Genomic DNA, 16,081 nt, shown 5'->3' on the forward strand with positions numbered 1-16,081 from the left:
CAAACCCAGTATACCTTATACATATCAATCTTTTATTTATGAAAAAGCAAAGATATAACAAATGCACTTATGTGAAGCAAGCAATGACAATATAACCAACACAACATCCAGCTTCTGTCAAAGAAAGATCAAATAACTTTGTGAACGAAAAGCCTGCATGCAATATATTCCAGTGATCCTACAAGGAAGTTGTCAAAAACTGGTGAAGTAATGATGGAAAACTGATAATAAAATGCAGTTAAGTCTGGGAATAAAAGAGGATTTCTTCTGTTCCTGTTTTGACCAGAATAGATACAGAGTCCCGATAAGTTTTAGAAGTTGATCCTTCACTGATGCTTGCAAAATTGAGATGTATGAGAGACAGCGGAAGAACTAAAAATTTCTACCCCACAAAAAATTCAAGTATTGAATGTAGGGATTGTTTACTTGTCATGGAGCTAGCATGTCTTTGTTGCCATACTTTCTGTCTTTGCTGTCTGGCATGTACATGTGTGATCTTTTTTATTTCTGTCAGGAACTTGTGATAAAGAACATTCAGTGTGAGCACGTGTTGAATCCTGGAGATACTGCTGAAAACATTCAGTAATTTTTCTGATAGTAAAAATTTTTCTGATAGTAGTGTAGCAACTATGTGGTGTTAGAAATGTGGAAATAAACTGAACAACTGAATAATCAGAAATGCTTTTGAAATGTGCTGGCTAGGTGGATCTAGAAAGATGTTGGGGATCAAATTCATCCTTTTCAGTGTCTTCTTAGTGATATTATCATTCAGGTGAAATATTAAAGTTACAAGGAGAAGTTGCCACAATAGGGACCTGGCTGAAAAATGAATGTAGCTTATTTTTTAGTCTGTTCCAGTTGGTTGGTTTGTATAGTCCTTTACTTTCCTGCTGTAGTTAGGGATAACCCTCCAAAGTGTGCGATTAAGACTTTCTTTTACAGTGATTTTCTATACTAAAACACCTGAATGAATATATTTTAATCCTTTTTATTTTGACAATGTGTGTTAGGTATAACTATAGCATGATAAGTCATTTGACTTACAGGCTACCTCAAAAAATTTTCACAAAATCCTCATGACCATAGAAAAGCAAAGATGTATCGAGCACCAATGGGCTGACTTAATTGGTTGCAGTGCATTTGAAATGTGATGTAGGATGATTTAATCAACCTATGACACTAATGGAGTTAAGCACTCTGTCCACTAGAAAATGGTATCATCTTTCATTGAGTTCCTAAGTGCCTGTTTATGGCACTTTTGAAGGTGCTGTATTGCTGATCATACATTGCCATCCATCGTTGAGACTATAGAAATGAAAACAGCTACTGCAAAGCAAGAGACATGTCAGATGCCATGAAGTAAACATAATTTCAGGGATGATAGATATTAACTGTTTAAATAAAAATCCCTAATCTGTGAAGTGTCAAGTATTCATACTGAAATGACAAAACTGGAATTGAGATACATTGTTTCTTTAAATTTTAATACCAATTATCAGTGCTTTCTCCCAATGTTTTATTAGATGGCGAGCTGCCTTGGCCAAACTGTGCTTGAAATTATGGAATTGGACAAATATGTAACGTAGTAGTAAGATCTCTCTCATCACTCCACTTGCAACAGGTCAGGTATCTGCATCTGTCTGGGCTATAATGCCATTATGAGGAACCAAATGCACCGAATCTTTGCTGTGTTTCACTATCATTTCACTCATCCAGTGAGAGGTCTGTGAAACTTACTGTGCAAGAGTCCGTAAAATAATTAGGATACAAATTGCAAGCAAATGTCCTTTTGCAAGCACTTTTGGGGAAATTTACATTAACATCTCTTAGGCAAGTAACTTACCTTTGCTGTGCCCTAGTATTGTTTTGCATTAGTAGCAAAAGCAACTCCAAGAGAGAGCTGTTTTTGAAACACGCATAGCAAACTGATGTTACCAAGAAATGCAGAGTTCGAGTGCTTATTTTCTGATAACCTGGAGACAAAAGAAAAGTGCCTAGAAAGGCAGCTGAGTGGGGGCTGTGGTAGCGCTAGACATGTGCAATTGCATAGTGCTAAAAGCTTGGAAAGCATTTGCCAGAAACATTCCAAGGTCACAAGAATATGTGTTAGTGATTCAGAAAACAAAACAAAAGAAAACAAAACCAAAGAACGCAAAACAAAAAAGCACAAACAAAAATACAGCCAAACAGATCAGAATGTAAATGTCTAAACACTGCCTAAATAGCACATACAACACCTGACTTTTTTCTTGGAGATCGTTCAAGATTCTGATTTTCTCTCCTAACTCCTGCTTACGATTTTCAAATCAAGAGCTGTTGCTTTGTTTCAGATTTGCAGAAGTCACTGTACCTTCGTCCAGATGCTTGAAATTTTATTTCTGGGCATACTGAGACGTACCTCAGAATTGCTTGCGATAAGCAGGTCAGCACAGGTATATCATGCCTAAATCTAATTCAGATCGCTCTGTGCCTATGTTAATATTAACTGAATAGCTTAATCAATTGAACATTAATTGAATAACAAGAGAGTGCTCATCTGAAACCTCTCTGCTTCTGAATAATTCAGCCAGAAAGGTAGGTTACTCTCCTGTGAGGTATGAAATATCTCATCAGATGAAGAAGCAGCTCTAGCTTTTCACCTTTGGAAGTGATGAATGATGTTGGGGACTGTGCTATCCCCATAATTTTTTTCTGATCACATTTTGAAAGAAAAATCTGGTTTCTCACTCTCTTTATGAAGGAAAGCACAAAGATCTACCACTAGGTCAGCTAATTCCCAGAGGTGAGTAGGATTTGAGCTGAACTTACAGTGCTTCCTAGTGGCTGCCTTGGACTCATCATTTTGTCTTGATCCTGTAACTCTTTTCCTGCTGCTGTAAAGGCCAGGATATACTCAGCACTCTTATGAATATATTTCAGAGAGGCCATAGGCCACTCTATATAAAACAGGGGCAAACAAAAACACTTGTCTCTCATATTCTCATCAGTGACCCAGCATTTAAACAAAAGATTCCCTCAGAAAAGTAGCAGAGCCAAAATCACGTACCAAGTTTCTAAAATACTTCTGTTTAAAGTTATTGATTTGGTTATTTTCTGTGAAATGTAGTGATATTCCAACAGTTGTGTTCATGAAGAGGAGAGCTGTCAACTAAAAACGCAACACGGATTTTGGGCAATAAGTTCAAAACAGAAAATCAGGGGAAGGAAATTATTCAGATTCTATTTAGCACCTAATACCTGTGGGAAGAACTTGACCATTTCACGGACAAGCCAAAACTGGAAGGGGAAAAGAGGTGAAATCTGTTTTATAACTTATCTGTCACACCTTGTTCATTCTGCTCTAGCTCAGTACTGCTATCGGGGAGAAGAAACATGAAATAACTTCCACATTAATGCACTCTCAGAAGAGAAGTGTTTCCAGATATGTATGTAGTGCTGTACTACTGCTGTATTTTTGAAGTAGCAATATGCTAGGTCACTGTCTTGATTAGCTGGGTTCCTGTTCCAGACAGTGTGTGGCATATTATGTATCTCATTCTGTTATTTCAGATGACAAAGCCTAATTTAATTGTAACTGCCCCCGGGATTTATGGGGAAGTAGAAGCTCAGTTTTTAAAAACTTTAATATGGTTGCTGTAAAACTTAATTGTACTGTCTGGCTCTTTTAGTGGTAAATTCTAATTAATCTAAAGTGTGGAAAGGAAATGGAAGACTAATTTTTAAAAAAATTACTTCCTTTTGTTCCTGTCTTCTTCTTAATCTGAATATAACCTAATGAGGCAATGTTAGTTCAATGCTTAGCCTGACCATTCTTTGCCAGTGGTTAATATAACAACTGATTTTATTCTTGTAACTATTTTATGTGCACTGTAACATTGCTGAGACTATTGATTTGGTCAATAACCGCTTATTCATGTCCAAACTAACCCTAATTGGATGGACATAAAATAAAGCGTAATACAATAATTATTTGATTATCTATAAGAAGAGCTAAAAATGTGAACTGAAGTTTCTGTCTTCCTTTGGGAAAGTACCGTCTGCACAACTGTCTTTGTCTGAAGTGTCTGGCATTTGCTGAAACTGGGAAGGAAGAAGGTATGGAGGGATAATTGGTCTCTTGTTGTAGTTCATTTGTGATCTTAGATACTCCTGCAAGCAAACAAAATTGCTTCCTATCTAATGAACATAATTTAACTACACAATAGTTGTACAAAGTTCCCTCAGTCTCTGGACTGCATTGTGACTCCCAGAACTCAGACAGGCACATGTATCTAGGACATGTTGATTTTTCACCTGTATTGGCTACAGCGAGTCAGCATGAAAATTACCTAATGGAATCAATGGGATTGCTCTAAACTTGATATTCTGGGGAATGTGACCTACTTACCTCCCCCGTAGTAAACTCCTTATGGTCAAATTTTCTTAAGATTTCAAGGGTGGGCACTGTGGAACTAACTAGGAGGTAATAAACAACTGGCCCTTCACTAGCTATAAGATATTTAATCAGAAATACAATTATGTATTTATGCTGCTTGCAGCAGCCCTAGATATGTTGTCATCCCAGAGATGACTGACACTTTCTGCCAAAAGAAAGAGAAAAAAAATTCAATTTGTTCCTATCCCTGTCTCCTATTCAAGGTGAAAGAGGTGAAAGGATGAAAGATCTCATTACTTCCGAACTATCTTTCTTAGCCATACAGAGGGTAGAGAACAAAAATATTTTCTCTTTCTCTCTCTGAAGGGAAAGGAATGAAACTGTGTTTTTCCATACAGACTTTAATCTCTGGTACTGCAGTGCACATGGCAATATTTGAAACAGGAATAATGGAATCAAATAAGAGATCAGCGACGCCGAAACCCAGTGTTTGGGCCTCTGGGCAAGGCGTTTCCTCACATTTGAAAGGGATTCAGTGTGTGTGCAAGGTAGATGACACCAGCGTGGGGAGTGCTGTTAGCGGTGATTGTTTGAGGATTTGGAGGGTATAAAACCAGTCAGCAGGCTTTGGAAAGCAATGTAGTTTTAACAGCTTTTTGAGGTCAGGTCTGCTTTCGCTGCTGTCTTTGGTCATGAACTGAATTGCGCCTGTACCCATCTCTCTCTGTGATCCCTTCTGTAACCGCCTCCGCACTCTCCACAGGGTGCAGCTGCCTGTGAAGGTCTGGCTTGGATATGGCTCAGCTTCATAACCTTGCCTCAGACCTCCGGGGAAGCTGCTAAGTTGAGAGGAAGTCGGCAGAGTAGAGGTATGCAAGATAAGAAAGGTAAAACTGTAGACAGAGTAGGATCGTTGGGACTGGATCATTAGTAGCTCAAGGTTTCAAGAGGAAAAACATCAGCATGAAATGGTATAAAATCCTGGAGGAAAAAAAGAGTCGGTGAAAAAGGATCTGGTTCAGGGGCAGTGGAGGCTGGCCCTTCTCATCCTGGCTGGTGCCTGCCTGGCCAGCAGAGACTGTGGGTGTCTTATCAAGCCAGAGTGCATATTAGCACTTGGTCTAGTAGCTTTTTAAATCATTGATATCTCTGTGTGCATCAGCCAATAAATAACTGCTTTCTACTTTTAAGCTATATATATCTTGCTGGCAGAGGCTCTTTGTGCAGGGCTAGAAATGACTGAAAAATGACCCAAGGAGGGTAAGTAACACACATAGGCAAAATATTCCTCCTATGAAAGAAGAGATTAGTGTACACGGCAAGAAACTTCTGTATTTAGAGCAGAACATTTGCTGTACCCTCAGATTATTGCTTTTCCCTACGATGATTTCATTTCCCTACTGATGCTGGAAGTGAAGCTATTGGAGTGACTGATGTGTGTAATCTGTGACTGGATAGTTCTGCTGTATATACATGCACTTACATATGGTCACTTAACAACTGAAGCACCAAAAATACCTACGATACATCAAAGTAATACTGAACACTGGCTAATATAAACCTATAACAGGAAGGAAGTTCAGAGCTGAAATCAAAATTTCAGTTTTAGTGAGCTTGCTGTACCTAGGTATTGCCATACTTCACCTAAGTGAGTATCACTCTAGAAGAGTTTATGATGTAGTGTTAGGTAAGACAGGCTTTTCCATTTCAGCCCTAAATTGCTTAGTTCACCAGAAATGCATGTAAAAGTTTTTTTTCTGCTTAATTAAGACCTAGGAAACAGGTATCAAGAAATATTGATGAAATACAAAGAAATGCAAATTTCCTTAAGTAAACTCAAAGAGAGAAATTCTGTTACCACTCATGACTCCATTAACAGTGACATTGTAGAGGTATAACCTCACTGAAATTTATGTCACAGTATACAAAGCATATTTTTACCATCTATAGGAATGCATTATCTTTTGATGTCTTTTAAGACTCTCTAACAGAGGATTTCTCTAAAGCCATACACAGCCTTATCTCAAAAGCAACTTTGATTTTTTTTTTTTAACCCAAATTAAAATACTCTAAAGAGGGAAATTGCTCGGAATTTTCTTAGCTTATTAAATTGGATCATATTTAGTTATTTTAAGATAGGCAGTTAGAACTACACAAACTATTATGGAGATAAATTTAGATTACACATTTTAGGAGAACTATTGTAATTTTAGCAGTTCTAACCAGGCCGTAACCCCAATGCCCTAGGGCTAGAATTTTATCTTAAATTCTAGAAGGCAATGTAGATAAAATGTCTTACAAAAATATGTACTGAAGTCTTTCTGCTCTCCGAGCTAAGTCAGTTTAGAATTAATTAAACAGCCCATTGAAAATGTTTTTTTTGGAAACCAGCCAGGCTGATTTGGACCTGTAAGAGAACTTCTCCCAGTGCTCATTCCAGTTATGGGTGCTCCAGAACCTTCTCAGCTTAACACAAGTATTCCAGCAGCTAAAGGCCTTAAGAAATGACCCATGATTTTCCACTCTCTGACTGGAAATTAAAGGCAATTTGTGGGTTTGCACTCTAAAATGTATCTTACATAAAGTGCCAAACAACAACATAAAACATTATTCAGTTTTCTTATTTGTTATCCAAATGACATAAAGATAAGTTATCTGTATTGTGCCCGAATGGAGCAAATATTTGTGGGTTGAATTATTTTCAGAAACTGATGTATCACATTAATCTAAAACCTAAAAAAAAAAATAAATAAATTTTACTGATGTCCATGAGTGCAGCTGCTGTCTTAATGAGAGCAGACTATGACTTAAAGCTACTGTATCTTCCAAGTCTTGTTTTTTCATTAGGAACTGATGGGTATAGGCTGTTTACATAATGATTACTGAGATGTTGATTACTGTTAGTACCGTACTTTCCCTCCTATTTTTAAGTGGCACTGTTTTAACAACTGTGTAAGTCTCGCAGGCTCTTCCAGCAGTAGACAAGCATTCTGTTGCCAAGCAACATTCAGTCCACATTTTGAAGGATTTCTCTCATTTGACAGTCATCACTCATTTTCATATTCACACTGAGGTGACCTTAACTTTTATATTTAAAATACTACCGGTTATCAATGGCATTGATTGGCACACACTGCACTGAAGATGCTAGAAACGATATATTTGCTGAAAGCAGAAAGGGCGTGAGTGAAGTTCCACTTCGTGTCATATCAAAGCTCCTTGTCAGCTTTTCCATTTTCATGAATCTTAAGTTACTGATATTTCACCTGGTTAGATTTCCTAAAAATACTTTTAACATTTGAGACCTGAAAGGATTTTAGATACCAACCGTACTGGGTGTTGTGCTTTCAAAAGAAATGGACACACTAATAGTCAATCTTTCATTGAAGTAAAACGAGCAAATGTATGCTTCGTGCTACAGAATGCATGATGGACTTAAAACAAACAAACAAACAACAACAACAACAACAAAAAAAAACACCTATCAAAATGGAAATGTGAAAATCACGGCATGAAATTCTACACACCCTGTGTAGGATTTGGAAAAGTTTCAGCATACTTGCTTTAAAGCTACAGTGTTGTGTCAGAGCCTTTTGACAAGAGAACACGGACAATAATTTTGACTAACACAACGTCGCTTGTCAAAAGAAGCACAATCCTGGAATTCTGAGAAGATCAATAGAACAACGCATGATTGGGTGATGTGGATAGAGACATACCGATCTCATAGCTGACCTCTGGTGTCACTGCAGACCTTGCTTGAAGTGGGAGGCTGAAACAGAGGCCTCCTGAGGGCCCTTCCAATCTGAACAAAAATGGCCTTTTTATATATATATATTATTTATCTATATCTTTTTTAACATTTTTATTTTAACATAAACTTTGGTGACTAAAACCATAGACCAAATATTCTAATCATATTCTTAAAAATGTCTGCAGAAGTACATACACATTCTGTTGGAGAAGACAAGAAGGAACAGAATAAGGTGACATTTTCTCCTTCCTAGTGAAGCGTTATTCCGTCCAAGTTTTCAGTATTTGCAGAAAGTGGTGAGAAGGCTGTGTGGTAGGTAATGCATAGGTATTGCATTCATCTAGCTGTTTCCCCTGTGTTATGAAGGAACCTGTTTTCCACCTGACCAGTAACTGTAACCTCCTGGCCATTCCTCAATTATAGAAGTAAATTTATAATTTATATTACAGCTGCCATGAGCCATTTTGTGTTCCTTTGTTTTCAGGTGTTTCAGACATCATAATTGGTAGGCCATTAAAAATAAAATAAATAAACCTATTATTCTATTATCGCGGGAGATAATTGGATCTACTAATATCAACACAGATTTCCCAGTATAATTTTTTAAAAAAATTGTCCCACTTCATGATTCTTCCAGAACCTGGCAGTAGATTACATGACTCTGATGATTAGTAAAATGAGTGGGAAGGAGACTGAAAGGAAACAGCTTCATCTTTAGAGAAAGATGCCATCTGGATCATTTTTCTATAAAGAGAATGACTAGAATAAAAGTCTGAAATGAAAATAGTGATTTTTCTAAGCAGTCCTACAGTACCTGTGGAGCTGGATATCTACACAATTAAAACTAAACAATGCCTTCTTGTTGAAAATCAGCAGCAGCAGTGTGTCCAATCAGAAACAAAATAAAACACTATTTAATGTTCAGATAGATTTTTTTTCTCCTTTTTGCAGGTAGGGTTAATTGGGTTCATGACATTATCTGAAGGATGGAAACAACTTTGCTCAATTTATGTTTTGTTAGCACAGGAAATCTTTCTGAACATATTAATGGGGATAGGTCTGTTGTATATAAAGAAAAGTCTAGTAAAATGAACAATGGACTAAATCTGTGTATGTAAAATGAAGACAATGAGCTAAAAAATTCAGCTGTTATTGTTGGTTTAGACCATGTAGAGGCTAAGGAAACTGATCTACCAGCCTAGCAATAGGTCCTACAAACTGAACTATAAGAAAGCTACTGTAAAAGGGGCTTTACTTACGTTTGACTTTGGAAATATGAAAATCTTCAATAATCTTCAGAAAAGCTTTGTTTCTTTGGTGTAAAAGTCAAAATTTTTAATTTGTTTTGGAGAAACCCAAACTAAAAACTACAATGGAAAAAAAGAAACTAAATTGAAAACTAAACTAAACAAACTAAAAAATACAATTCCTCCACCTCCCTATTCTCAACTTGTCTAACTGTGTAAAGGTCTAACTCTGTAGATTCAGGTTTAGTTCAATTATCTGTACAGAATAAATTTAATATCACTTATTGAAAGATGTAGAGATATAAAGGTTAGTATTGAAGAACTGCAGAGAAGGTGATGAAGTTTTAGAGCTTAGTAAAACAAAAGAAGACTTAGAATGACTGTGGGAGAAATTCCTTCTGGACAGGACAAAGAAATGAAAAAGGTGTTTGAAAGGAATTTGCTAGACAAGAAGAGAAAAATGCTGACATTCGAATTTTCTAGAATATGGGCAGGCACACTAATATAATTTTCTAGGGATATCATGGTCCACCAAGAGGCACTCTAAACACTCATTTACATGCTTAACATTTTACACAAGAACTTTATAAAGTTCAATATGTACATATAAGACTGCACATCTTCAGTGCATGTATACTGTGTACCATCAAATACATATGATTAGTGCATACATGCAAGCCAACATACTGACTTCTGTAGAATTAGCACTGAAAATAAGTAAGTACAGCTGAAAATAAACCTGCTGCTAATTCAGCAGGTTTTTTTTTTTAGTGGTTTACTTTTTTTCAAATTAAGATTGAGAGAAATAGTCCAAGATTAGTTTTAGAAACTGAAGTACAATGAAACTGAAAATCTAAATACAAAGGCTTCATAGACTGTGTTAATTCCTTTTTCCATATGTCGAGTCTATACCTAGAAAAAGGATTCTGGCAAGATATACCTTCAAGCATTTTGACAGTCCTCTAAGACTGTCAGGGTGTAGTGAGGGCTGGCTGCTCTGTAAGGAAGGTGGGCCGGGAGCTGTGGATGACACAGACCCCAACAGTGGTAGACCAGGCCCAGGGAGCATCCATGAAGCCCAGCCATGTGCAAACGGATAGGGCCAAAAGGCAGCGCTGGAGACAAGGATATGATTTATGTCTCACAGATACATCCAGGAGACAAGCTACCCACAGTGAAGGGCTGAAGTCCACTCAAGAGGCAGGGCCAGGGATAGCCCTCACCTGGTTTGAGCTGCAGTGGGGTACTGGGCACATGGACAGAGGGCAGAGTGCCGGGACGGCAAGTGTGATGGGGCACGTGAGGCTATACAAAAGGTGGCATGAATATTAAACCAAAACAAGCCTTCACATTCTTTAAAGGTTCCTTTATAAATGCCAGATGTTAAGACAGTCTATTGTTACCAGTTTATTCTGCAGTTTCTGTATGCAGTACTCTTTTCCTGATATAATTAATCTTGAATTTCATCTGTTGGTCTACAATTTTGCTATATATTCAAGTTTTCAGGTTCCCATTCCGATATGTCTCAGGATATTTTGAAAGGTCGGATTATTTTAAGAGTCTTCCAGAGACAGTTTTACAGAGGAATCATAATTACTGAATTTCTGCTGCACTGAGAAATTTCAGGTTTGGGGTTCAGATAGTGAAGATGTCATCTGTGTATTTTACACACAGAATAATTCTGGTACTCAAGTATATGGAATTATCCAGGGAACTCATGAAGATATTGTCATACTATGAATCCCTCTTGGTGTTCACACCTGTGGTTCTATGTTTAGATAAAATATTGCTTGCAGATGGCTCATTTGTGCATTAATTTTGGAGTAGAGGATTGAGTATGTTTGCATTGAAAATCTGAAGGTTGACCTTCTGTACATATTTGAGAGAGGTATGATAGGTATTTTGAGAATGCAGAATACTGGCCTATCCTGTTTTCTGTGACGAAGAAGTGGCTGCTAGAATTTTTTTAAAGAAGTAAAATTGATATACACCTATATGTCATCTATATACATCTCAGCCTTCTGTCTTTCCTATTTTCAGATTCTTGAGTGTTTTGTTGTTGTTTTGTTTTTGTTTTTGTTTTTCTTGTTTAAACAATTCATGTAATTCAGGATGACCAATCAGACTACAAATCACTTCTGGCCTTATACAGAGATTTTTATTTGAAAAAGAAAATTACTTGAAAAAAAAATACGATTTAAACTGACCAATATTACCATACTTGATGCTTCTGAAATGATACTTTCATGCCATTGCCTTGGTATACTATAAGAAGAACTTCACAGAATGGCTTTTGATGTATTCCGGTAGTGGAGAGAAGCTTAATTAAGTTTGAAGACTAAGGAGCATCTGCTGTAGGTCATAGAAATAGAAATATTTCTCTCAATGCCAACAGTAGATGAAAATAAGAAATAATTGCACTGTCCACAAAAAACATCTCAAAAAACCTCTTTGTAGTTTCTATAAAGTCATAAAGTAGCTCAAATTTCTTCCATAATGATGGTGGGTAGTCATTAAAAACGTTTCCTTACTATCTAGACACTTTAGAAGGTAGCTTTACTTGCCTACCTACAAAGACTGTGGGAAAGGTAAAAGCTGGTAGATTGCAAGCAGCTTTTTTATTTATCTACATTACTAAACCAGAATCTCAAACAATTTGAGTTTTACTAGCAACACTGAAGAGAAATGCTAGTAGGAACAGAAAAATTCACTGTGCATATAAACTACAGCTGGACTGAAATATACCAGCAGACCAGTTCTGGCTGCCAAACTTTGTTCTTTCTTCCCTTTCATAGTGTCTGTATGCCCATCTGGTGTTTCCATTACCAGTTTTCCCCCTTCTTGATCAAGGATTAACTAAAGAAATTGATACATTATGCAAAGAAGAAAAATGCAATAGAAAAGGTTTCATCATATCCCAACTTTTTTTTATATCTCAATTGTTATGCTAGACTAAACTGTCAATTTTCCAGCCTCTGTTTCTAGACTTTTTTTAGTTAGATGGGATTGAAGTACATGTTCCCTGCACATTTGTACAACATCCAAGACAGTGACATTGCCTTGAATCAGATGTGCATAACTCCATGCTAAGAACATTAACAGTTAATAATATGTATTACACTTCCTAGAGAAAATAGAGCTACATATGAAAACTTTTTTTTTTTTTTTTTTTTAAGCATTTAGAAATATATGAGCTTTTGGCAAATTTAGTTCTGGCTACTGATACATCAGTAAGATTGTCCTATATTCTACCTTTCCCTTTTATGTTGGATGAAATAAATTACAGCTAAATCACAAAAAAATAGTTTATCAGCATATGCACATATATCTCATTCTAGCTGACTAGGTTACTCTTTTAACAGATAATGCTTAAACAGCATCAGTTGTACTTGCAGCACAGACATAACAAACGACAATAAATGTACTACAGAAATTAAATTGATAGTTTTTTATCTGAAAGACGATGAAAGCATAATATGAAATCCTGTTTTGACAGTGGTTTGGCCTTTAGCAGAACTCAAAAATTATTGTTATTGATGCTGTTATGTATATTACCCTTCTACAGATTGATTTTTACTGCAGAACCTTTAACATAAAAGAGAAGAACAAATATATGTGTATATGGTTAAAAGCTAAACCCTTATATGAGTTCTTATCAGTATGGATAGTAAGAACATATTTTATGCACTTTTAAAGACACTAAAACATTTCTGTTTTAAAATTTCCCTTATGGCTCCACTCATAGAGGTTAAAGTCATATTCCTTAATCCTATTGTCTGAGGTCATTATACAGAATGTATCTCTGCATATCTTAGAAAGACATTTTGTGTTTACATATGCATGCCAGTACAGTAGATGATTTTGCAAGCTGTACAGTGATATTACAGTATTACAGGAAGGCCTGTTTGAGCCCTATGCAATGAAATTACAATAATTTGTAAAATAGAGGTACAATGGTATTTCACTCTCTCTCTTGGTAGGCCACCACGCTTGAAGGAGGCAGTAAATTCAGCAAATGCAGATGTGAAAACAGCATAGAAGGAAGCAGAGGAATGGAGAGAGAAGAAAAAGGGAAAAAAAGTGATCAATAGATACTGTATGTGAAGGAGAAAAGAGATGAGAACAGAGTGCTGCATGCATCACTCACCCAAGTTTTTTGTTTCCCTATTTAAGGTTGACAATCTTTGTTTTCAATTGAGCTTCTATTTCACACAGCTTTCTATTCACTGCCACAGTCCCTACAGAACAAATAAACAAGCAAAGAAACAAACAGAAAACACTCCAACCCCACCCTAAGAAATATATCCAAGAAACAGATATATGGTTTGGGAATATAACTCAGTTCCCAAAAGATCCTGAAATGCAGAAAAAAAATAACGAACACTAGAAGATACCCATGAAATCTCTAAGTAAAGTCCACTTAAATATTAATTAAAGGAGTTGAACTCTGTTTTGTACTACGATTATGTACAGCATATTTTTCAGAATGAAATCAAGTTAAACATATATTTTAAAATAAATTATAATAATTTATAATATAGAGTAATATAATTATAATATACAGTATTTTAAAATCACCAGTCATTCTTTCACCTGGCCTATATTGCCTTTAAATAATATTGGTTTAAAAGGGAAAATGTCCCAATGGATTAAAAATTACCTCACTATTTTGCAAACACGGGTCAAATTGGTGGTGGAGAGACTGCAGTGGAAATACTTTTCTGGAAGAGTTCTGTTGTGATAATGGCAGTGTATCAATTATTTAGGAAACAGAAAAAATAGGTTTAGTCCTGTACAGTACAGAGATGGAGTATACAGTTCATAAAGTAAAAAGTAATGGCTCGTTCAGGCACTGGAAAAGTGATCGACCTTATATTTATGACAGTGCTAGGCCCAGGAGTAAATCAACGAGCACAATCCTTTAGATATGTGCTTACTTACATGCTAAAGTTTGTATTTGATCTATATGGTCATTGAAGCAATCATTTCTTACCCCTTTTTGGCCTTTCTCTCAAGTATAAAACAGAAGGATTACAATGAAAGGACAATTTATTTCTGCTATATGAAGGCAACTCTGTTAGTGCTTAATTGTGCTTGAGCCCATGTGTAGTTTCTGTTCAAACTTTAGCTGGAGGTCAAAAATTTTAAACTATCTGCTCCTTATTTCACAGGAATTTACAATAGAAGGGCTGAAGGGAACACTGAGGCCAAAGGACTTTGTCAAGCTGAGCAATTCTACCAAAAGTGTTATCATGAACCTGCTAAATTTACATGTGTTTTGTTTACATTGCAAAAGAGGTAAGTGAATTTAATTAGACAGAACATTCTGAAAAAAATCTGTTAAGAAGGATTGTTTAAACAAAGGTCTCACAAAGAATCTACAGCTTTACAATGAACATTTTTTATTTAACTTCTCTTTAATTTATGGTTTCTGTGCTGTGTATGTCAAAAGTGTTAATATTGTTATAAAAATAATTTCATCATTTCCTAGACTATGCAGTTAACATGGAAATATTTTATTATAATGAACCAACTGCTCTTAATCTTAAAATAGAACTCACAGCTTTTGGTGAATTATTGTGGAATTTAATTTGCCCTAATCTGCTATGGTGACAAATGCAATATAAATAAAAGCGTGAAGAAGAAAAATGTGCCAGTAAGTCAAAATAGTAAAAGTCAGGAGATGCAGGTTAAGATTTTCCAAAATTGGAACCTAAAGTTTAGCCCAGAACCCTTTAAGTACACACCCCAAAAATTGCCTGGGTGCTCAGTGGTTCTGAGCCTTCATTAAATTCCAGATAACTCAAGAAAGACCACAGTGTGCATAATTAGCTTGCAAAAGTCAAGTGACTTCTGTAGGCACCTGTGTATGAATGTAAAAGCTCACCTTTAGGTCCCAACCAAGAAAAAAAAAAAAAGAAAAGAAAAAAAAAAGAAAGGAATGATTTATTTTCAGTTCTGTTGCACTGGATTTTTGTTTGTTTGTTTCCTGTTTTTTGTTCCAAACTCAAATTATTTGTTGCTCTGCTTGAAATCTAAGCCTCTGGGGATGAGTTTTTATGTGAGAATTTTATCTATCTCTTTCTCTCTCTCTTTTAAGAAAAAAAGTCTCTACACTCCATTGTTGTAGAGAGGAATCTTTGAAAAGAACTATTAGGAAACAACTGAAGGCCAAAATCCAGGGGAGCAAAAGCAAATAAAAAATAGCACTAAGAAATATAAACCACATGGTTTTAAACCCATTTCATGATGCTAGTGGTGCGAATTACTCCCCGTTTCTTAATATTTATCCTTGTTCACCCTGTGCTAGGGAAGTAATTTAACCTTTCCATACCTAACTTCTCTTTTGTATGTTGTAGCTGAAATAATAGTGTTTACTCATCTCTCAGGGTATTAGGAGATTTAATTTAAGAATACATGTGAAACACTTCATTAATCAGAGGGAAAGTAACGTGGAAGCATGGATCATTATCATTATTAATTAATTAAAGAATCTCCCAGGACACAAAAAGAATGATTATGGTTAGGTGAGTTGTTTTTAGAGTATACTGAGCTGTGACTTTGAAAATAATTTCTGGGCAACACTGGAATAAAATACATTAGACTTGGATCTATAACTGCAATGAAATGTTTAGTTTTTTTTTAAAAGATTCATTATTCCCTTTCTTCTTTTGAATTGATGTATAATTATTATGCAAATCTTGT

The 16,081-nt window shown here is 35.9% G+C and overlaps 1 long non-coding RNA gene across 1 annotated transcript in view; it reads left to right on the forward strand.

Annotated features, from left to right (window-relative positions):
• Window positions 1-16,081, forward strand: part of LOC310899268 — a 64,615-nt gene that overhangs the window by 6,444 nt on the left and 42,090 nt on the right. The window contains exons 2-3 of the long non-coding RNA XR_014584136.1: window positions 13,357-13,549; window positions 14,548-15,903. This is a non-coding gene — a long non-coding RNA (uncharacterized lncRNA). The remainder of the gene's footprint in view (window positions 1-13,356; window positions 13,550-14,547; window positions 15,904-16,081) is intronic.

This window comes from Anser anser (assembly GCF_964211835.1).
Source record: "Anser anser genome assembly, chromosome: 4".
NCBI classification, from domain to species: Eukaryota; Metazoa; Chordata; class Aves; order Anseriformes; family Anatidae; genus Anser; species Anser anser.